At 41.9% G+C, this 24,287-nt stretch overlaps 1 protein-coding gene and 1 long non-coding RNA gene across 2 annotated transcripts in view; both read right to left on the bottom strand.

The window, feature by feature from the left end:
- The window catches only part of PPM1E (protein phosphatase, Mg2+/Mn2+ dependent 1E), a 135,301-nt gene that overhangs the window by 36,127 nt on the left and 74,887 nt on the right, over positions 1–24,287 (bottom strand). The window lies entirely within an intron of this gene.
- The window catches only part of LOC142819243 (uncharacterized), a 32,925-nt gene continuing 31,162 nt past the window's right edge, over positions 22,525–24,287 (bottom strand). Inside the window, exon 3 of the long non-coding RNA XR_012897045.1 lies at positions 22,525–23,423. This is a non-coding gene — a long non-coding RNA (uncharacterized LOC142819243). The remainder of the gene's footprint in view (positions 23,424–24,287) is intronic.

Below are 24,287 nucleotides of genomic sequence, written 5' to 3'. Positions count from 1 at the left end.
AGGAGCATGGGAGGGAGCAGGAGTGGGCTGGGGGTAGGCAGGCAGGAGCGGGCTAGAAGTGTGAGGTTGGGGGGGGCTGAGTGAGGGGTGGGGTGCTGGGTCTCAGCGGGCGGCTGAGTGAGGGGCTAGTGATGTAGGGTCTCAACTGGAGGTGACAGGTATGGGGGTGCTGGGTCTCAGTGGGGGGGTAAGGGGTCTGGGCATCTGGGGGTGTGGGAGGGCTTACTTGCTTTCACACCGCATCGCAGGAACCATCTACACACCCTCCTACTGCTCCCATTTGCTGGATTTTTGGATAGTGGGAGCAAAGGAGAAGCCTCCAGGAAGTGCGCCCCTGTGAAGCTGTCCCCCCAGCTGAGGGAAGGAAAACAGCAGTATGAGCAGTAAGACTTGAGCACCAGCACTGGCTCCCTGCTGGGGAGGGGGGCGAACTGGAGCTACAAAAGAGCCATAACTGGCTCCCTAGTGAGCCATATTTGGCTCACAAGCCATACATTGCAGACCCGGGTCTATAGTTTAATATTCCCTGGGTAAGGGAATCTAATTATGTATATGTAATAATTACATTTTTTATTTGTATATAGGATAAATACAAACAAAATATTATCAGGAGGTTAATTTGGGTTTGAACAATCAACATATTCAAATCAAAAGGCTTCTTTTGCAAGCACAACAGAATTTGTTTGAAGCAGGGGCTTTATATAATATGCTACTGGGGGCTGAGTCATCCACTCTGATGAGTAAGCTCAAAGCTTTTTCAAAGGAAGTTCTGTCACAGTTATAATCAGCATCTAAGCATTATTTAGGAATCACACTATCAATTACAATGGGTAATGCAAATGCAGGAAGTAATTGATATGCAGACAAAGGGAACACAAAATCCAAATGGTAAAGAGAGAGGCTTTGGGGATAATGATAATCTTTTATATCTATAGTGCTTCACACCCCATCATGATTTAGAATTTAAACAGGGGTCACTTCAACCAACAGTGAAATGTAGCCACTTCTGGGTGAAATGCAACAACTGATTAATCACAGACAACAACATTACAGGGCATGGGGCTGGAAGTGAAGAGTACACAGGTGATATTTTCTAGCTAAATTTCAAATACCAACCTAGAATGTAGCCAGAACACTAAAGCCAGCACCCTGACTCTAACTACAAAATACCAATGATTTTTGTGTCACAAGTGGTCAGAACTTCCAGCTTCGCAATACTCTGTAACCATGCTGAGGCCGTGATTATTCATTACAACCTATTAAATCAACATTTAATATTTCCTGCTTGAAGCAAAATGTTCCTTGCAGGATTCCTCATACCACATCCTGACCCAATGCACTTCTGCATAACTTGTATGTTCTGACATTTGGCATCCCACATAGACTTTCCACTGGACATCTGTTTCCTGTACTCAGTAGAACATGCCTTTCCTCTTTACATGAATTTCCAACCTGCTCTAGAAAGATCTACTGATTTGGAGCATTGGGAACCACCAGTGCAAGTGCCCACACTTGCACCATTCCGTAAGATTATGTACCAGAGTCAGAACTGGGTACAAAGTAGGGATGTATAATCCTGGTTAATCAGTTAAATGGTTAAAAGTTAGGTTATTAGTTTAACCAGTTAACTGACTAAGCAAGATTTGGGTGGGGGACCGTTCCAGCTGAGCTGGAGCAGCTCCCAACCCACAGGGCTCCCACTCCCGCAGCAGGCAGGGAGGTACTTCAGCCCCTAAGGGGTTTAATCTTTTACATTCCTAGAACACAGCTGAGAAATTCCATCATACTGGGATTTTATTGATTAGACAATTGATTGGCAGGATTCCTATCAGTCAGTAATTACAATTAAATTAGCTATGGTCACCAGGAGGCCTCTACATCTAATTCTCTTGATAGGTATGCAAATTGAGTCCCCACACTAACAATTTATTACAACCATATAATTCTAACTGGTGCATTTAATTAGTACATCTGTCTTTTACAGTTTATGTCTACAAAGATTAACTAAATCTTATTACTAATTTTATTCAAAAGAGACTATTATTGAGTCCCACCAGCTTCTTTGTATTAAGTGCCAAAAGCAGCTTCAATTTCAAGAGAACCATTGTTGGGTCTGGAGAAATCCTTCTGAATTATTATCAGTGGCATGAGGAATCAAAAGGCTTTATAAATAATGACAACTATTTAATATACAAAAAGCTTACGTTAAAATAACATTTAGCTTGAAAAGTGAAGCACCTGTAAGTGAGGAAATGCCAGATTTCCTGTTATACACGTAATAACTAATTCTTTTCTCCCAGTTAGGAGATTCAACCCAGAAAAGAAAAACAAATGGGGCATATTTCAGAAGGAGATTGCCAGAAAAGCATGGGAAAAGAGACTCTGTTATGTTTCAATTTCTGCACCTCAAGAAGTGCCATGAATAATTTCAATGAAGTGTCCCTGTGGTTGATGAGTACATACGCCAGTACCACATACAGGCTATGTCTCGACTGCAGGCTTCTTTCGAAAGAGGCTCTTTCGAAAGCATCTTTCGAAAGAGCCTCTTTCAAAAGATCGCGTCTAGACTGCAGGCGGATCTTTCGAAAGAGAAATCCGCTTTTTCGAAAGAGAGCACCCAGCGAGTCTGGATGCTCTCTTTCGAAGACGGCCTCTTTACATTGAAGAACGCCTTCTTTCGAAAGAGGAACTTTCGAAGGAAGGCGTTCTTCCTCGTGAAACGAGGTTTACCGCCATCGAAAGAAAAGCCGCGTTCTTTCGAAATAATTTCGAAAGAACGCGGCTTGAGTCTGGACGCAGGGGAAGTTTTTTCGGGAAAAGGCTACTTTTCCCGAAAAAACCCCTGAGTCTGGACACGGCCACATATAAATCCAGGTGCAAAAAAAAATCCTCAAATGGAGACAAGCAAACACATTTTATTTACACACACACACACACACACACACACACTGAAGAAATCAAGTCAAAATACAGATGTTACTGGCAACAGTTTTAATACAAAACAAAAGCGGCAAGGAGTCCTGTGGCACCTTATAGACTAACTGAAGTGTAGGAGCATAAGCTTTCGTGGGCAAAGACCCACTTCGTCAGATGCAGGTAGTGGAAATTTCCAGAGGCAGGTATAAATATGCAGGCCAGAGTCAGGCTGGAGATGACGAGGTGGATCCAGTCAAGGAGGATGAGGCCCACTTCTAGTAGCTGATCTGGAGGTGTGAATTCCAAGAGAGCAGAAGCTGCTTTTGTAGTTAGCAAGCCATTCACAGTCTTTGTTTAATCCAGAGTTGATTGTGTCAAACTTGAAGATGAACTATAGCTCAGCAGTTTCTTTGAAGTCTGGTCCTGAAGTTTTTTTGCTGCAGGATGGCTACTTTTAGATCTGCAATTGTGTATCCAGGAAGATTGAAGTGTTCCCCTACAGGTTTTTGTATGTTGCCATTCCTAATATCAGATTTGTGTCCATTGATTCTTTTACGTAGGGACTGCTCAGGACACTCCCTACACAAGCACAGGAACAAATCGACACGCCCTTAGAGCCCCGACCAGGGTTGTTCTATTACCCAAGATCCACAAACCTGGAAATCCCGGACGCCCCATGATCTCGGGCATTGGCACCCTCACTGAAGGACTGTCTGGCTATGTGGACTCTACTCAGACCCTACGCCACCAGCACTCCCAGTTACCTCGGTGACACTACGGATTTCCTGAGAAAACTACAACGCATTGGTGATCTTCCAGAAAACACCATCCTAGCCACCATGGATGTAGAGGCTCTCTACACAAACATCCTTCACGCAGATGGAGTACAAGCTGTCAGGAACAGTATCCCTGATGATGCCACAGCACAACTGGTGGCTGAACTCTGTGAATTTATCCTCATACACAACTATTTCAGATTTGGTGATAATATATATCTCCAGACCAGTGGCACTGCTATGGGCACCCGCATGGCCCCACGATACGCCAACATTTTTATGGCTGACCTGGAACAACGCTTCCTCAGCTCTCGTCCACTTACACCCCTTCTCTACCTACGCTACATCGATGACATCTTCTGGAAGAATTTCACCATGATTTCAACAGCTTCCACCCCACCATCAACCTCAGCATGGACCAGTCTACACGGGAGGTCCATTTCCTGGACACCACGGTGCAAATAAGTGACGGTCACATCAATACCACCCTATACCGAAAGCCTACCGACCACTATGCTTACCTGCATGCCTCCAGCTTCCATCCCGGACACACCACACGATCCATTGTTTACAGCCAAGCACTGAGGTACAACCGCATATGCTCCAACCCCTCAGACAGAGACCTACACCTAGAAGATCTTCAACAAGCATTCTGTAAACTATGATACCCACACGAGGAAGTGAGGAGACAGATTGACAGAGCCAGATGTGTACCCAAAAGCCTCCTGCTACCGGACAAGCCCAAGAAAGAAACCAACAGAACACCACTGGCCATCACCTACAGTCCTCAGCTAAAACCTCTCCAACACATCATTAGTGATCTTCAACCCATCCTGGACAATGATCCCTCGCTTTCACAGGCCTTGGGAGGTAGGCCAGGCCTTGCCCACAGACAACCAGCCAACCTGAAGCATATTCTCACGAGCAACTACACACCGCACCATAATAACTCGAACTCAGGAACCAATCCTTGCAACAAACCTCGGTGCCAACTCTGCCCACATATATACACCAGCAACACCATCACAGGACCTAACCAGATCAGCCATACTGTCACTGGTACATTCTCCTGCACATCTACTAACATAATATATGCCATCATGTGCCAACAATGCCCCACTGCTATATACATCGGCCAAACTGGACAGTCCCCACGTAAAAGAATCAATGGACACAAATCTGATATTAGGAATGGCAACATACAAAAACCTGTAGGGGAACACTTCAATCTTCCTGGACACACAATTGCAGATCTAAAGGTAGCCATCCTGCAGCAAAAAAACTTCAGGACCAGACTTCAAAGAGAAACTGCTGAGCTACAGTTCATCTTCAAGTTTGACACAATCAACTCTGGTTTAAACAAAGACTGTGAATGGCTTGCTAACTACAAAAGCAGCTTCTGCTCTCTTGGAATTCACACTTCCAGATCAGCTACTAGAAGTGGGCCTCATCCTCCTTGATTGGATCTACCTCGTCATCTCCAGCCTGACTCTGGCCTGCATATTTATACCTGCCTCTGGAAATTTTCACTACATGCATCTGACGAAGTGGATCTTTGCCCACGAAAGCTTATGCTCCTACACTTCAGTTAGTCTATAAGGTGCCACAGGACTCCTCGCTGCTTTTGCAGATTCAGACTAACACGTCTACCCCTCTGATACTTAGTACAAAGCATATCTTTATGAAGAGAGCAGGACAAACAAACAATACTAACATTTTTAACTCTAACATTTACAACTTGAAATTATAATGCTATAGCTTTCAAATCTGCACCTCTCCTTGAAATACTAAGGCAGAGTGTGGGTGAAAATATATGACAACTTACTTTAATGAACTTGTAAATTCTTCAAGTTAATTGATACAGTGCATATCAATATGTAAGCCAGTGTGAAGAGAATGCACATAGAATCATAGAACACTAGATCTGGAAGGGACCTCGAGAGGTCATCGAGTACAGTCCCCTAGCCTCACAGCAGGACCCAGTACTGTCTAGACCATCCCTGATAAATGTCTATCTAATCTGCTCTTAAATATCTCCAGAGATGGAGATTCCACAACCTCCCTAGGCAGTTTTTTCCAACGTTTAACCATCCTGACAGTTAGGAAGTTTTTCGTAATGTCCAGCCTAAACCTCCCTTGCTGCAGTTTAAGCCTCTTGCTTCTTGTCCTAGCCTCAGAGACCAAGGAGAACATTTTTTCTCCCTCCTCCTTGTGATACCCTTTTAGATACCTAAAAACTGTTATCATGTCCCCTCTCAGTCTTCTCCTTTCCAAACTAAACAAGCCCAGTTCTTTCAGTCTTCCTTCATGGGTCATGTTCTCTAGACCTTTAATCATTCTTGTTGCTCTTCTCTGTATCTTTTCCAATTTCTCCACATCTTTCTTGAAATGTGGTGCCCAAAACTGGACACAATACTCCAGCTGAGGCCTAATCAGCACAGAGTAGAGCAGAAGAATGACTTCTTGTGTCTTGCTATGGTTGCCAGATGGTTTCAACAAAAATACCGGACACACTTGATATTACATCACAATCTACATTACATCTTATTTAGAAAATATAGGACACTTATATTTTCTCATTTACATTTTCTCAATTTATTTCCCCAACAGAAAGCTCAAATACTGGACTGTCCAGTTCAAAACTGGATGCCTGGCAACCCTATGTCTTGCTTGCAACACTCCTATTAATGCATAATTAGGCAACCAGAATGTAATACAGTTACTGATACCCCAGTTTCTATGTTGAATTTATCATTACTGTCTTCAGTTACCTAATATGGCCTACTTCACTTAAATGCAAATTTGAGTGATTCTGATAAAAATCTTTACTTATTCCATAAGAAAACCTACCCAAGGTGAGAATTCTGTTCTGGCTATTTTCAGAATAAAGAAGTCAGACAATGCTAGTGCACAACAAAGAAAGTAAATAAAAGATAATATATGGAGCTCTATTAACAACACAGGAAAGAGACAAAAAATCTCTGGAAAAACAAAATGAGTTGGGGAATAAATGTTATTTTCTTTTTATGAGCGCATAATCAAGTTTTTCATTTCAATTTAAATCAAAGAACAAAAATAATCTATAGCCTAATATTCATTATCTGATTAAAACTCACATTCTCTTTTCACTGCAATTATTTGAAAGCATGTGACTTTGCATCTCACTATTTTCTTATGATTAAAAAAGCCAAACATTAAAATTGATATCCAGAAATTCTGTAATCCATGTTTCTCCACATACACTGGCCTCACATTATTATACTGATTATACAATGTCAAGAGTGCATTAGGCACTTCACAATACAAGTAAGAAATGGCCACTTCCCTGAAAAGTCTGTAGTCTATATGTTCTCATTATTTACGTAACATAGAAGGGAGAACGTATGAAGTGGTGGAACACTTATTAGAAGGAAAACAATACCAATAAAGAATTACCACATGCCAATGTTTCCTGTTCAAAACAACCCCTAAATATAGTTCCACTAAATAAGGGGCTTCTTGAAGGAAGAAGAAGAAATCAGAGAATATCTAACCTGTGTGGCATGTAATCGATGAATGGTGTATCAGTAAAGTTTGCAAATGGTAGTGTTGATCTGTTTATATTTTTCCAAGCAGAATAAATTCACCATTCCTGATCTATAACCCCAATGGAAGGATCAGATAAATACACCCAGAACTTAGGACTAGTTCCAGTTCAACAGCAACAGTTTCTGTCACAAATTAAGATGTGAATCATGCTAATGCAGCAATAACCACCAAAAAATGAACCAGTATAGGAGATCAAAGCCTGTTCCCAGCACTGCAACTGACCTACTATACATCTTGTGTAATAAAAGCTTCAAAGGAGCAGCTGAGTCCAGACTGCATCCCTCTGCCGATAGAAGGATGCAAATCATGCACTTCGAAAGTGCAAATAAGCCCGGGATTTAAATACCCCGGGCTTCATTTGCATACTCACGTTCGGGCGCTGTGCCGATCATGCGCCCCTTCGAAAGGGGAAATAAAGTCTAGCTGCGGCTATACCGACAGCAGGGAGCTTTTTTAGCAGATCCCTGTATTTCTCAAAAAAATGTGATCGGCACAGCACCCGAACGTGAGTATGCAAATGAAGCCCGGGATATTTAAATCCCGGGCTCATTTGCACTTTTGAAGTGCCTAATCTGCATCTTTCCGTCAGCAGAGAGATGTAGTTTGGACATACCTTCCTAGGATAAACTTAAAAAATAACATATAAACTAGTAGCACCTTAAAGACTAACAAAATATGTAGATGGTATCATGAGCTTTCGTGGGTGCAAGCTGTCATCTGAAGAAGTGGGTTGCACCCACAAAAGCTCATGATACCATCAACATGTTTTGTGTTTCTTTAAGGTGCTACTAGTCTCTATTTGTTATCTTTTGTAAAGTTATTTAACCACTGCATCTCAATCAGTCTAGCTTTAAAATAAGGGATAATACCTGAGAGTTCTGAAAGTGTTATGAAGCTTATTTCATTAACGTCTGCAAAGCATTTTCAGATACTCATAACATTCCTAGAATGGGGTAAGTAGTAGTAGTAGTATTTACTTCCAGAAAACTGGAGATCCACTTTTGCAAAAAATCCCGCACAGTTCCTCTTGTAGAGGGTCCACAGAATAGTCTTTCTATAGATTTTGTTACTGGAGACAGAACAGTATCAGACTTCAGTCTCAAGCTACCCAAATGTAGGCAATAGAGATGTAGCCGTGTTAGTCTGGTCTTGTTGAAACAAAAGACAGGATTATGCAGCACTTTAAAGACTAACAAGATGGTTTATTAGGTGATGAGCTTGTCTGGCCCATGGAAGCTCATCACCTAATAAACCATCTTGTTAGTCTTCAAAGTGCTGCATAGTCCTGACTTTCGTTTCAGATGTAGGTAGGCTTTCTGGGAGGTGCTTATGCAGAATGCCAGAACATAAGAACATAACATAAGAACATAAGAACAGCCGTACTGGGTTAGACCAAAGGTCCATCTAGCCCAGTATCCTGTCTACCGACAGTGGCCAGCACTAGGTGCCCCAGAGAGGGTGGACCGAAGACAATGATCAAGCGATTTGTCTCCTACCATCCCTCTCCAGCCTCTGACAGAGGCCAAGGACACCATTTTATCCCCTGGCTAATAGCCTTTTATGGACTTAACCTCCATGAAATTACCTAGCTTCTCTTTACTACAGCCTACATGTAGTCCAATACAACAACATACAAAATGGAAAACAGAATAGTTCCTTCTTTATAAAAATTAATCATCATATTGCTACATTACATGCCATAAATCATGTATTACATTCGGTCTAAAAACACAATTAGATCACATAATATAGATTGGAAATTGCTTATTTTGTTATATGATTTTTCTTACTTTTTTCCTAATAAATTTTCTGAACAAGATTAATGTTCAGGTTTCTTTTTATATTACAGACCTCCTCCTTCACATCACAATTCCTGAACTCCATGGTATCTCAGGACTGTCTCATTTTCCTGTGTTTCACCTCATCAGTAAATGACAGCTATTGTCATGGACCAGGAACATCTGAGCCTCAGGTGGAACAGACAATAATGCAATTGCTCCATTAGTGTGTGGACTGCGTAGAACATGCTGGCAGACGGAGAGATAAAGATATAATGTACTGCTTCGGTGCAGACACTTCTTATAGCAACAGAAGGTGTTCCTTTATTGCTGTCGTAAATCCATTTGTGAGAGGCAGTAGCTAGGTCAACAGAACTCTCATCAATCTAGTGCAGCCTACACTGGGACTTACATCACTGTAACTACATTTCTCCAGGGTTGGAATTTTTCCACACACCTGAGCTATGTACTGGGTCAACCTAACTTTCTAATGTAGACTAGCCATTAGATTATTCCAGATGGTTTCGTGGAAAGCAGATGGTAACTCAGAGGGGTATGGGAGAGTAAAACAGGATCTAGAGCACTGAAAGTCAAAGACCATGGGCTTGATCCTGCAAAGTACTCTGTACAGAGTTGAAGGTGCTCAGAACCTTGCAAGAGAAACTAATCTGGCAGCACTACACCCAGTTTTTCCTTCACTTACACTAAGGTAAATCTAAAGCAGTTCCACTGTTGTATATGGAATTGTTCCAAATTTACACCAGTGTAACAAGGCACAATTTGTGCCACTATCATCTTTAATGTATACGCAATAGCTATCGACTTTCAATTTCAAAACCAACAACGAATAAAAAGGCAACTTAAATTAGATTAATAAAGAATAGCAGAGTCAAATAAGGAGGAACACACAGGTACCAAGGTGAATTCCCTCAGAGATCAGAGAAATTAAAGTACAACATTTTAAGAATGTTATAAAACAATAATAGACTAAAGATAAAACCTTACCCTTTTAGCAAAGCTGTTTGCATTTTCTGATGATGAGTCTGCTTCTTTTGATCAGGGTTAGGTTATATAATCAAGACATGTCAGAATTCTCCTTAAATGACTCATTTTTGTGTTATGTTTATTAGTGCTCATCCTTAAACAAAAGATAAAGCTGGGGCTTCAGGGTATGAAACCTACTCAAGATACTTGCATACGGGTTGGGTGTTAATAGAAGGAAGGTTATTATGACAATGAAACAGATTCACAGGCTCAGTGGAATAGAGAGATGGAAAACAATGTACATTTGATAAGACCACAAATTCCCCCCTTCCTCTGCCAACCTCCTCTGTTGTTAAAATTCAAGACAGAACAGTTTCTTACCCAAAGGACAAGCTATGACATGGAATTCTGAAAAAAATCTCATCCAGGAAAATTTCCTAAGCCCCTTGTTTATAGCTAGATTAATTTCAGATACATTTCAATACTTCACTTTATGCAAATCTTCTGCCATATAGCTTTGAGTCACCATTAACTCATTATTTTAGTAAAAATGTAAGCTTAATTTCAGAGGAGCATATTGTTATATGCTGGGAAAATTCTTGTTATGAGTTGAATTAAAGCCTCATTGAGATTGGTTAATGTGAACTCAGCTTTCAACTGACATACCTGAAACCATAAATTCCATCTAAGACAAAAAGAATGTATGAAACTGTCCAGAAGCTTTTGGTTGAGTATTTATTGGAATAGATATGTGGGAAGAGAGATCATACAGAAACTGACATCAGACAAGAACAGACTGAAACTTTGTCTACACTAGAATTTACTTAGCATCATACAGAGGTGAATAATCCACATCCAAGTTCCACAAATTATACTGACATAAATGCCAGTGCAGATAGCGCTATGTTGGTTGGGGAGAATCTACCACTGACATAGGGTATGTCTACACTAGCTCCCTAGTTTGAACTAGGGAGGCTAATGAGGGCTACTGAAATTGCAAATGAAGCACGGGATTTAAATATCCTGCGCTTCATTAGCATGTTCCCGGGCGATTGCCATTTTGGAAATGGACTAGCCTGGTGTAACTGCCCGCGTCTACACGTGGCAGTGAAATGGAAGTTCGAAGTAAAGCCCTTAACTCGAATTAGCTGGTAAACCTCATTCCAGGAGGAATAACCGCTAGTTCGAACTAGGGGACTAGTGTAGACATATCCATAGCTACTGCCTCTTGTTGGAGGTGGAGTAATTAAGTCAATGGAAAAGTGCAGCCACACTACTGTAGCACTTCTAGTAAAGGCATAGCCTGAAAGGAAAAAACACCCCAAAGGAGTAGCTGCAAGCAGGTATTTGACCCTGGAAAAAACCTGGTTCAGGAGTGCAGGCTGAAAAGAGTGCTATTCTTCTTGGCACTGTGAGCAGAAGAAACTATTTCCTATCTTTTAATTCCATCTACATTCAAGAGACATGGAACTTTGTACATGCTTTGGAAATAAACAAAAATACATTAAAGAAATACTTGAATATCACCAATTTCTACACTCATCTGGAACAAAGAGCCACAAATCTTTGATAAGTTGCTCAAGTCAAAAGGGCAACAATATTCTACATTCCTTGTGATGCTGAGCCCATTACATTTTTGGCAGTTGTCTCAATTTTTTCAAATTATATTTAATAATAAAAACTCAAATACTATAAATATTAAGCTAACTGCATCACAGCAGAAGACAGCCATAGTCTGGAACTCAAGGAAAGGGGGACTCCATTCCACTAAGAAGTTTAAATCTTTGGCCACAGAATGGTTTCAAGGAGCATAAGCATAGATTCATAGAACCATAGGATTACAAGGGACCACAAGGGGTTGACACATGGAGGTTTTAAACCAGATTAAGTCTTTTTATTTTCTTGAGTGAGGAATGGTCAAAATCACAAGTTCTTCACAGCATAATGCAGGTGTGTACTTAAAACTTCCCCTCTCCCCATTTCTTAAATATAGTGGATTTCTTTTATAGACAAGGTTACCACAACATGGCAAAGAATAAGAAACATTCTCTCTCTGGTATCATCCTACTCACCCACAGATTTTAATTAATCCAAGGGCATTTTAAATCTGTGCTTCCAGAACCCTGTGATGTTGATTACTAAAAGAGAGGCTCTTTCAAGATTATCCCAGGACACCCTGCCGAGATAAATTGTCTTTCTCTAACAGAAGCTGCTGTGATATGAAGATGCAGAGATTTTAGATTGGGAGAGGTGAAACATGGGAGGTGGAAAGATGGAAAGGAAATGGAGTCAATGAGAGTGTTAAATTTTGGCACTCCTAGATGTTACATTATTTTGCTCTATTCCGTCTTCATAGTTTAATAGACATTTTATTTGCAATAGCAGATGGGAGTGTAATTTTTTTAAAAGTCAAAACAGCAGGCTACTTCAACAAGAATATAAGAAGATGCAGATTCCTTGATCATTACTGCATAAATGTATTAATATTTCAGTTTCAGATTAGTCCCTCGGTAAGGAGGAGGATCCACAGAGATCTACGTCTTTTCCATCTCAAACTAATATGACTGTAATTGCCTATTAGATTGAGTTCATCGTTCTAAAAGATCGGCATACAGACCTCAAACAGAAGCCATGTCAGTTATCACACTAAATCCGATCTCAGGCAAAGATAAAACTGATCCATAGAAAGTACACCCTACAAAGCTGTAAGTATGCTGAGGTAACCAAGGATATTTTTCCTCTTCTCATGAAGAGACCGTTCAAGAGTACATGTCATAATTGTGTTCAACACTAAGGCAATTCAATATATACCTAAATAAAAACAAAGCAATGTATAGTGTACTTTATAGTTCTGCCAGAGTTAACTTGATATACTGCATTCATTATCACACTGTGGGTAGGAAATGATTTTTTTTCATTATAAACCAATAAGTTGAAGAAGAAGAAGAATTCCTTTATAAAAGACGTAAGTATATAAGAACCTGTGGAACTCATTGCCATGGGATGTTGTGAAGCCCAATAATCTAACTGGGTTAAAAAAATAGATAAGTTCACATAGGGTAGGTACATCAATTGCTGTAAGCCAAGATGGTCAGTGGCAAAATACCATGCTCCGGGTGTCCCTAAATCTCCAACGATAATGGATGATGTACTTGAAATTGCTGTTCTGTTCATTCCCTCTGAAGCATATAGTACTGGCAATTATCAGAAACAAGACACTGGACTAGGTAGACCAATATTCTGATTCAATATGGCAGGTCTTATATATTATGCTCAAAAGAGATTCAGCACAAGGGGTATCTCCACTATAAAGCTTGTCCAAACATATACCACAATGCTTATATCAATGGTTCCCAATCTTTTTGATACTGGGGACCAGTAAACCCATTTACAAGCTTTTGGAAGATTGGTTACATTTATTTGCATATTTGCAAATTCATTAAGCAAATGATGAATTTGCAGATAAATTGTGTCGTTAGCCCTACCTGTCCGGCAGGTTGTTCCACCCTCCCTCCTGGACCCAATCCCAGCCTCTTTATCGGCCGGTGCCAGGTGTTCTGCGTCAGCGCGCACGGCCTTCTCCCTGGGTCCTAGCGCCTGCCAGATCTGGATGCTGCTACCCCATCACACAAATGAATAGGATCGTGCGCGATAATTTTTGGGAAACACTGGCTTATATCATGAGCGCTGCTACATTAAGTGACACAGCAGACTAGGAAGAAGGTACTCCAACATTGCCTGTTTTTTCATCGCCAAAAGATATTGTCCCATTCAAGACAGAACATTTCCCTTGGTCCCATGGTGTCCAACCAATTCTGAAGCAGTAGTCACTATAATGGCTACTGCTATAGCGAACTAGCCACACTCAATTGGCCATATAGCCAATTGTTCAAGCCAATTAGCCACACTCAACCAGCCAAATAGTCACGTGGCTAGCTTGTTGGACACCACAGCCTTAGGCCCTGTATAAAAACTGTTTTAAAGTTTTAACAGAAAAATGTCAGAGTAACATATTAAGCAGCTGAAGTCTGTATGATAAATAACAACAGATGGCCAAAGAGCAAATACACAGCTCAGTTCCCTCTTGGGCCTCTGCTACCATTCATGAACCAATGATGACAGCAGAGCCCCTCAAGTGAACATAACATGGTATACACCCCCGCAGTCATTTATTATTCTATATGCAATGTCTTGTAACAGCAGTTGTTATGCACCAAAACTACATTCAAGCTGCAGCCATTCTGCATACAGCACACCTAGTTTTAGCCAACCTCAAGGAATAACGACTTGTTTCAGCATTCTTTCTGCAGTCAGAACAAACACTACTCACACAGTTTCTGCCAGACTGAAGCATATCTCTACCTTTTAAAAAAAATCATGTCAACATATGGCATTGCCGAAGTAACAAACATCAGGCTTCCCTTCAAATGGAGCTGTGTTTGATCCACGCTGGGCTGCTTGGATTCAAGTTAGAGGTGTGAAAAGCATATCCAGGTCTGTTGCTACTGCCTTCTTCTAGAGCAGTTATTTGCTCCTTTCTTCTCTCCTCAGTAGATGGACCCTCTCTTGCCTCCACTGGTCTTCTAGACATCTAGGCTATGTCTACCCTGCCCCCGTTTTGTGCAAAAAATATGCAAATGAGGCAAAGCGTGGAATATTGCTGTGCCTCATTTGCATAATTAATGAGCTCCATTTTTGCACAAGAGGTTTTTGTGCAAAAACACCCTCTTGCACAAGAGCTGTTTTTTCTGAAAAAAAATGCAGAAGAATGGCTTTTGCACAAGAGGGAGTTTTTGCGCAAAAAGTTGATGGCTACTTTTTGCGCAAAAGCACCTTGTGCAAAACCAGAGCCTCATTAATTATGTAAATGTGGTGTTGTGATATTCCATGCTTTGCCTCATTTGCCTATTTTTTGCACAAAACGGGGGCAGTGTAGACATAGCCCTAGAGTATATGTCTACACAGAATGCTGAAGTGAGCTTCCCAGCCTGTTTTAACAGACTCAGGATAGTGGGGCTCATGTCAGTGCTTTAAAAATAGCTGTACGCAGGGGCGGATATAGGGCAGGGCGCCCCGGGCCCCGCACTTCAAGAAGCCCCGCGCATGCGCCGTGGCAAAGGGGGGCCCCGCGAAATTGTGCTGCCCTGGGCCCCGCAAAATGGGCTACATCTGCCCCTGGCTGTAGCTACAGCACTCTAAAGTTGCAGTTCAGGCTGGACCTTGGGCTCTGAAGCCCATCCTCCTCCCAAGGCTCCTAAATGCTCTGTAAACAGACCCCTAGCCCTTCCACAATGCCAGAACCAAAAGTCCTCCCAGCAGAAATGTGATAGCGTTTGCACAGATTGCTGTAGTACCTCTGTGGAATTGACACTGACCAACACAAAGAGAAATTCAAGGGTACTTCTGTGATGGGAAGAGTCTTAGTGCATCAAGTGACAAATAAAAACAGAAAATACATGGATCTTAGATTAGCTGCAATGACAATTTCATCTTATAGAGCCCCAGTCTGTCAGGCTATGTGGAAAGCCTGGAAGCAGATCAAAGTGCCATGATTAAGAGTATTTTGAAGGTCATGGAATTTTCTATCTACAAGAGTATTAGCAGTGCAGGCTGGACATACCTGGTCCAGCATCCTCAGGATCTAACCAGTCCCAGGATCTAGCCAGACCAGGGGAGGTCAATTCCATCCTTCTGCTGACGGACTCCAGGCTCTCCTGGCGTCCATCATCAGACTTAGTGGATCTCCCCTGCCCCCAGTCTACTGGCCAGTCCCAGACGCTGCAGCTTCGCTGTCCCAGTGCCACCAGGGCTCCGCTCTCGGGTGCTCTGGCTGCTGCAGCTCCATTTCCACAGGACCACCAGGATTCCACTATCCCAGCCCATGGCGGCTTTGCAACGGAGGCACTGTTGGGGCTGCTACAGCTCTGGGGCTGCCAGGTTCCATGATCCCAGGGCCACCAGGGCTTCCCAGCTCCAAGGCTGCTGGGGAGGCCATGACTCTGTTCTGCAGGACTTCTAGGGCTCCACTCCCCAGTGCTGCTGGGGCTGCTGTGGTCTCACTACCCCAGAGCTGTGGGAACTCTGCTGTCCCGGGAGGTGCACAGTCTGCAATGGTTCTGCTGCCCCGGAGCCACTGGGACTCCCCACTCCACTGGGCCGCTGGGACAGCCATGACTCCGCTTCCCCTGCTGGGGCTGCTGCAGCTCCACTACCACAGAGTTGCTGGAACTCTGCTGCCTTGAGGCCACTGGGGCTGCCGGTGCTCCACTGCCCCATGGCTGCTGCGGTCAACCCAATGGCCACCCAGCTCTCTGGTCCAGCAATATCCGATGTTGCCACATCAGAGTGTCCCAGAAGAGAGAGGTTCAACCTCTACTATCATAAAAGAGGCCAAGAATTGGATCGAGTCTCTAGAATGAACTTTCAACCATGGTGCCAGCAAGTCTGGGTCATGGTACCTTGGGAGGATGCTATAAAGAAAGCTTGCCTGGCTATTGTTCATTATATATCTGTCCTGTGAATAAACAGAGGATCGCTGTCAAGAGCTGTCCATCTGGCATGCTTCATCATGATAAAATTCAACTTCAAGAGCAATAGAGGGCGAGGGGGAAAAGCTAGGGAAAAAATCCACAGGAATGATTTTACATTGTAAAAATAATTTATTTCAAAAAGAGATTAGAACAAACAGAATGGAAACTGAATTTGTAAACAGTCCTGCATTTGAGTAACCTGGTATACAGGACATGCTACAAAGAAAACAAATGTCCTGCCTGCTGAACTAATTAGCATATTGAATGTTTGTCAGAGGCATAACCCATCCAACACCATTCCAGAGGAAAATAAAAGCTAACATTTATAAGGAAGGTTAAGCATGGGACTGGAATTCACAACTTCAGAGATCTATTCCCAGCTCTCCTGCTGATTGTGTGTGTGTCCTCAAACATTCATCAGTTAAAACTATCTAGCTCTTACATAACATTTTACACCAGTAAATTTAAAAACACTTTGCAAAAGGTGGTATAATAAACTAAATAAAATAAAGTAATTTTACAAATAGAGAAACTGAGGCACAGAATAGTTAAATTACTTGCCAAAAGTAACACAGCAGGCCAGTGGTACAGCCAGGAAATAGAGTCATGGCTTCCTGAGTGCCACTTCTGTGTCCTTTCTAATAGGCCATACTTCTCAAATCACAAATTCTCTACGGTCTGTAAAATACTATACTTGCCAACTTTATCAGAGGAATTCTCTATACCTTTCTAATATGTCCTTTACTGTGTTTGCTGCGTGTATTTAGAGATGAAAAGAGCAAATATTTTATATAATATTTATTTAATGTAATCAAAAGACAAACCAGATCTTTCAATCTGTAAGACGCATTATAAAATTAGCAAACTATATAAAGAAACAAGTGCCATGCACTCAGTCCTTCTCCTTCAGAAGAGAAAGGATATTTCAAGTCACATTTTCAGGACGTATCCCTTATTAATAACTGTACTAAGGTAATCGGAAGTAACATGATGTGTGTCATTGTACCCAGCTAGTGGCTCGTCTACATAAGAGGTAGCCTTCCAGCTACAGGACTTGAGCCACTGACCAGGTGCCTGACATTAAATCCCTAATGAAGAATCATTTGGAGGCAGTGTGTCCATTACAACAACAGACTTTTGAATGGTCATTGCATATTACTATTGGGCTAGGGATGTACACTAGTAGTTGAGTATACAATTAGCCAATAAGCCAAGGCATATTGATTAATCTTGACTACTCACATTTCCCCCACCTTGAGGCAACAAGGTGGGGGGAAGCAGGACCCAATGCTAGGGGAAGCCAGCTGTCCCTCATCAGAGGCATCAGTGTGGGGGGAGGGAAAGGTCAAGGAGCCTGCTACAAAGCAGGAATTAATCCGGTTACTCGACTATTCAATTAACCGATATCTAACATCCCTAATTAGGGCAAAAATCTCTACTGCCTGGCACTGAAAAATACACTTGCACCTGCACAAAGTAAAAGTAAGACACTACAGGCAGTCCCCGGGTTACGTACAAGATAGGGACTGTAGGTTTGTTCTTAAGTTGAATTTGTACGTAACTCGGAACTGGCTCCAGATTCAGCCGCTGCTGCTGAAACTGACCAGCGGCTGACTACAGGAAGCCCAAGGCAGAGTTGCTCTGCCCTCAGCTTCCTGGAATCAGCCACTGATCAGTTTCAACAGCGGCTGAATCTGGAGCCTGGGACAGAACAGCTGGGGCACTGCCGGGTAGGTCCCCCCAGGACCAACCCGGCAGCACCCCAGCTGCTCTACCCCAGGCATCCACAACAAAAGCCTGGTCTGCTGGGGGGGGGGGGGCGCACTAGCTGCGCTCCCCCCCCCCAGCAGACCAGGGAGACCCGGAGCAAAGCCGCGGAGGCAGCGGGGTCCCGCGCCTCCAAGGCTTTGCTCCGGGTGTCCCATGTCCGCTGGGGGGGGGGTCCCCAGCAGACCAGGGACAGCCGGAGCAGCTTTTCTCACCCCGGAGGACACGGTGGCGGGACCACTGCGTCCCTGGGTGGTCCCGCCTCCCGCGAGTTCTGGGGCGAGAAAAGCCCTGTTCGTAAGTGCGGATCCGACATAAGTCGGATCCGCGTAACTCAGGGACTGCCTGTACTATGTCTGAATTCACCTTTCACTTTCATTGGGTATGTCTACACTACCACCCTAGTTCGAACTAGGGTGGTAATGTAGGTAACCGGAGTTGCAAATGAAGCCAGGGATTTGAATTTCCCGGGCTTCATTTGCATAAAGCCGGGCGCCGCCATTTTTAAATGTCCGCTAGTGCGGACTCCGTGCCGCGCAGCTACACGCGGCACAGACTAGGTAGTTCGGACTAGGCTTCCTAGTCCGAACTACCGTTACTCCTCGTGAACGGAGAGGGGAAGTGAGAGGGTGGGATAGGGGAGGGCAACTAAAATGATCAGGGGTTTGGAACAGGTCCCATATGAAGAGATGCTAAAGAGACTGGGACTTTTCAGCTTAGAAAAGAGGAGACTGAGGGGGGATATGATAGAGGTCTATAAAATCATGAGTGGTGTGGAGAGGGTGCATAAAGAAAAGTTCTTCATTAGTTCCCATAATAGAAGGACTAGAGGACACCAAATGAAATGAATGGGTAGCAGGCTTCAAAGTAATAACAGAAAGTTCTTCTTCACAAAGCAAATAGTCAACCTGTGGAACTCCTTGCTGCAGGAGGCTGTGAAGGCTAGAACTATAACAGAGTTTAAAGAGAAGTTAGATAAAGTCATGGAGGTTGGGTCCATGGAGTGGTATTAACCAGGGGGTAGAAATGGTGTCTGTGGCCTCTGTTTGTGGAAGGCTGGAGATGGATGGCACGAGACAAATGGCTTGGTCATTGTCTTCGGTCCATCCCCTCTGGGGTAGCTGGTGTTGGCCGCTGTCGGCAGACAGGCTACTGAACTAGATGGGCCTTTGGTCTGACCCAGTACGGCCGTTCTTATGTTTTTATGTTCTTAGCTCAGGGCTCAGGGTCAGGGGTCTCACTGGACCACCTTGATTTTCATGCAAACCTACTCCTGGGTGACCAGGCTGGCAGCTATCCTGCCCTGATGGCCACTTTCCTGTGCCTAGTGCGGAGGTCGTGGATGAGGTCCACGATCTCCGCACTAGACCAGGCGGGCGCCTGCCTCTTGAGGCCCCGGGCAGGCTCCTGGGAGCCGCCAGCCTGGTCCTGGGAAGAGGCGGAGGGCTGGGTGGCAGCGGGTGGCTGGCTCGTGCCGTGCCAGGTGCAGGATCTGCTGGCTGGGTGCTGGCAGGCTTGCACCTGGCACGGGCACCGTAGCCACCTTTAAGGGCTCCGGGGCCGGGAGGGGGGCAGAAGAGTTTCCCTGGTGGTGCCCAGAGTGGCCACCAGGGCAAGCTGGGGAAGGCTAGCCTCCCACTAGTTCGAATTAAGTGGCTACACAGCCCTTAATTCGAACTACTTAATTCAAACTAGGCATTAGTCCTCGTAGAATGAGGTGTACTTAGTTCGAATTAAGCACTCTGCTAGTTCGAATTAAGTTCAAACTAGCGGTTTGCCTGTGTAGCGCCTATTAAAGTTAATTTGAACTAACGTCTGTTAGTTCGAATTAACTTTGTAGTGTAGACATACCCCCAGTTATAATGAATAATGCTTGCCTGCCTTTACTGAATACTTTGAGATCTACAGATGGAAAAGTAGTAGGCAGGGGCAAATCATTATTAGCTGTTTTTCCTTTAAAAAACGTTTTGGGAAACTCTGGAACTTTGAAGAGGAAAATTCACACTATTTATAAAGTTTAAGTGACTCAATGCAAAATCTTAAAAGCCAGAGAAAACACTGGGTAATGTACTATATGAAAAAAATATAGTTACATTGGCAGCAAGGATGGACTGAGCTTCTATAAGCTTTCACAATCTCTAATCTATATTATTGAGACATTCCATAAAGATAAATACAGAATATCATTTGATTCTAAGATAATTTCATTTGGCTGTTTTCATTATACTACTTTTGCTTTTTTATTTGTTATTTTCATAATATTACTATGCTTAGTATATGATTTATTTATATCTATATATCTAGGTGTATAGCTGTATCTATGTATATATCTATATGTAATCTACCAAATCTGATTAAACTTATGTTTGAATTATGTAGTCCCCATCCCAATTTTCATGAAAAAATGTTTAATAATACAGAAACTTGTTCATGTAATGAGAAATCATGCCAATATATCTCATTCTGCCATTGGCTCTTTATTTTTAACCATTTATTATATGTGAAAAACAGCACCAAGGCAATCAAATTGGATCCTTCTTCTTCAGTGGGCAGATTATATCTTGCATTTTATTTTTCATCATTGTACAAGCCAATGTTTTTGGTGACTTGAATCAAAGACACTGCATCTTTATTTTTTCATGTTACCCGGAAGGAGTCAAACTGCTATGACAGAAATGGTTATCCTAATGACTCTTACTTAAAAGGACTCTGCATGCAAAACCAATTCTCTCCCCTTCCCTTGAAGGACAGTGCTTTGTTTAAATCATCTGCATTTCCCAGGCTGACATTTTTAGGTCTGGACAATCAATTATTCATTTTCCATTTTTCCATTGTCTTCTTCCTCATCTAGTGCTTTCATAATTGAAAGAACTCATGGACGTGTAACAAGGAGACATCAACCAGCACTGTTTTCTGGGAACATTGGTTAAAGACTATTGTACTAAATCAAAACAATCTTAATGCTTCTTATGATTAGTATATTCTCTGAATATCATAAACCCAATTAAGAAATTACCATAAAACTCTTCAGAAATACCAAACTTTTACTGTCCTGACAGAAATAATAACTAATAATATTAAAAAGAGGTTGAAATCGAAAAGGTTAAACACCCGTGAATCTGTGGATCCACATTTTGCAGCTTGAATCTGATTCCCTTAAGATATTTTTCATATATATACATACAAATACACACACTGAAGATAAATAAGTCAGACTTTACTGTTCATCACTAGTAAATGTTAATTTCACATGCTAAGGGAGAAAACATAAGGTGTAAGGGTCTTTAATTTCTCTTGAATATAAGATTTCATGCTTTGTGTGTTTGGAGACATGCAAATTTATATAGCATTTTTAATCAGTAGATTCCAAAATACATTACAAAAGCAGTTATCCTTCCTATTTTACAGATTGGAAATGGAGCACTGAAATGACTTGCCAAGACCATCCTGACGACACAGAAACTGGACACAGAAACTGGATGAGGAGACAGCAATGGGAAAGCACAATTTGGAAGAAGGTGGGAACAACAGTGCAACTGCCAGAATGTAAAAAACAGGAGTTGCCAAACATGACCCTAAAACTCAATTGCAGGATACCTTTTGCTCTAGCTGCCTTTGGATGGACTCAGCATAAATTATGTGAAATGCACTAAAGGATCCTGCATTTAATTATCATTATTTATATTCTAATAGCACTTAGAAGCTCAAGTGCCCCATTTTGAAAAACACTGTCTTGAGTAAAAGATGGACCCTGCCCCCAACAGCATACAATGGAAATAGACAAGATAGACATAAATTGGGGAAAAGGGATCTAACAATAATAGAGTGGATGGAGTGATGACTTATCAGTGTCTCATTAGATCCACAATACAAAAAAAAAACCCAAATCATGTGTACATATATAAATCAGGCATGCACACAATTTATAATTCAAAATAATTAACTGATAACATATCCTGTTTGGTTCATTCAAATGATTTGGATATTATTTCATATAAAATACTGCAGATACTTTCCCAAAATAAAAATGTTGTCATGACCACTGAAGAAAAAAACTATTCTAATAATCTAAAGGTGTGGCCATTTTCTATGCAAGAAAAATTCTGCATTATGGTTTTATTCCTCTCAAAATGACTAAACTCAGTTTTTACATAAGAATTCCTTCAGTCTTCTAGAGAGGGAGGATCTACTTCTTTACTAATCTGGAGAAACTATTGTGAAAAGTCACTTGTGCATATTATTCTTTAAATAAAAGTTGCTATATAGTTGAAATTCGGTTTAGATATTCATCCAGATATTAAGTTGCTTATACATCTGAGCTACTAAAATCTCTTAAACTGCAGGACTAGAAGGGAAATCTTATGTGAATAGGCTCCCCAAAGGTTTTTAACAACCACATGTCATCTCCAGCAGGTAGGACTGCCAGATGTCCAGTACTGGCCCATACAGTCCAGTATTTGTGGCCTCTGTCCAGAATTGGCCCGGACAGTCCGGTATTTGCAGCCTTTGTCTGGTAAAAAAACCAGAAAATACCACACACAAAATGTCCGGTATTTTCTGTTTTTCTCAGATGGAAGACCTCTTGGGACATTCTTCCCCGACGCATCTAGCAGGGGCGGAGGGGTGGGGAGATTTAAAGGCGCAGTGACTCCTTTTTTTGTGTGTGTGAGGTTGTTTTTGGTTTTTTTGCTCAACAACTTTGGTCCTTTTTTTTCCCCTCAACCAATTTTTTTCCCAGCATGTTCGGTATTTTTTGTGAAAGTATCTGGTAACCCTACCAGCAGGAATTACCAGGAAACACCACATCCCTTTGCAAGAGGGAAAGAGGAAGGAAAAGCACAAATGCTGCTTCCCTATTTCCAGGAGTGCACTGAACCTGATGCAGTACAAAGGTCTCACTCTGCTATGGAGGATGTGATACAGCCCTTTAGGACAATTCAACAAATGGATGCCAGAGGCAAACTAAGCAACTCCAACTTATTTATTAGCAATAAACAAAAATCACTTGTGCAGAGCTAAATCAGCTGGTGTCAAGTCTTGGTGTTGTTACGCAGAACTCTATTTGAACTCGGTGGTAGTTTTGCCTGCAAGAAATGAGTAATGACTGAGCTGATAATCAGGAAAATACCAAAAATTTTTTTTCGTATATGTCAAGTTTCTACACACTGAGGATAAAAGTCCAGAGTGCATACACAGAACACAGCACAGAGCATCCTCAATCCAGAAGCAGCTCCAAAACAAAGATGGTGCTCCCTTTGTAGCCATCAAATACATATTTGATTAATAAAAGAATTACATGGAGGAGAAGGAACACTACAGCTTTAAAATTACACTTCAAGCTATTAGAAACAAAGCAGCATCTACTAGTTCCCGCTTCACACCTCCACAAGCTCAGTATCTTCACATCCATTTCTCTGCAAAATCTAAAAATACACTATACGAAGGTTTGTTTTAAAAAAAAAATTGTAGAAAAGCAGATGCATCGTACCAAGAGATGTACAAAAGTCAGAGTTACATGATCCACGCATCAGTTCTTCACAATATCTGCAAGTACTTCCCTAATCAAAATATATTCCTTATGATATCATAGTGTACTTAAATGCATACTCAATGAAAAACATACACTATCATTAATCTCAAAATTATACTGAATTTCAGTTGCTATAACAACATGTGAAAACCCTTTATTGCTGGGGACATCTGTAGCTATTTTTAAAAGCAACAGCTGGATTTGTCTGTCTGAATTTCCCTCATAAAAGGAGACAAAGTATTTTTAATTTCCTCTGAATAAGCTTTTAATATAATGACAGAAATATCAGAGGCAATTAGACTTAAAAAGTGCCATAATCTCTGGTTTGAAAACATGCAACATGCTGCAGTATGGCATGAAGAGCAGCAATCTGAGAGTGATGAGAAAATCTTGCATTCTTTTTCCATAGTTTGCACCA

Source organism: Pelodiscus sinensis, chromosome 21 (assembly GCF_049634645.1).
Source record: "Pelodiscus sinensis isolate JC-2024 chromosome 21, ASM4963464v1, whole genome shotgun sequence".
Taxonomy (NCBI): domain Eukaryota; kingdom Metazoa; phylum Chordata; order Testudines; family Trionychidae; genus Pelodiscus; species Pelodiscus sinensis.
The sequence above is the reverse complement of the archived record's forward strand: the minus strand, read 5'-3'. Positions and strand labels throughout refer to the sequence as shown.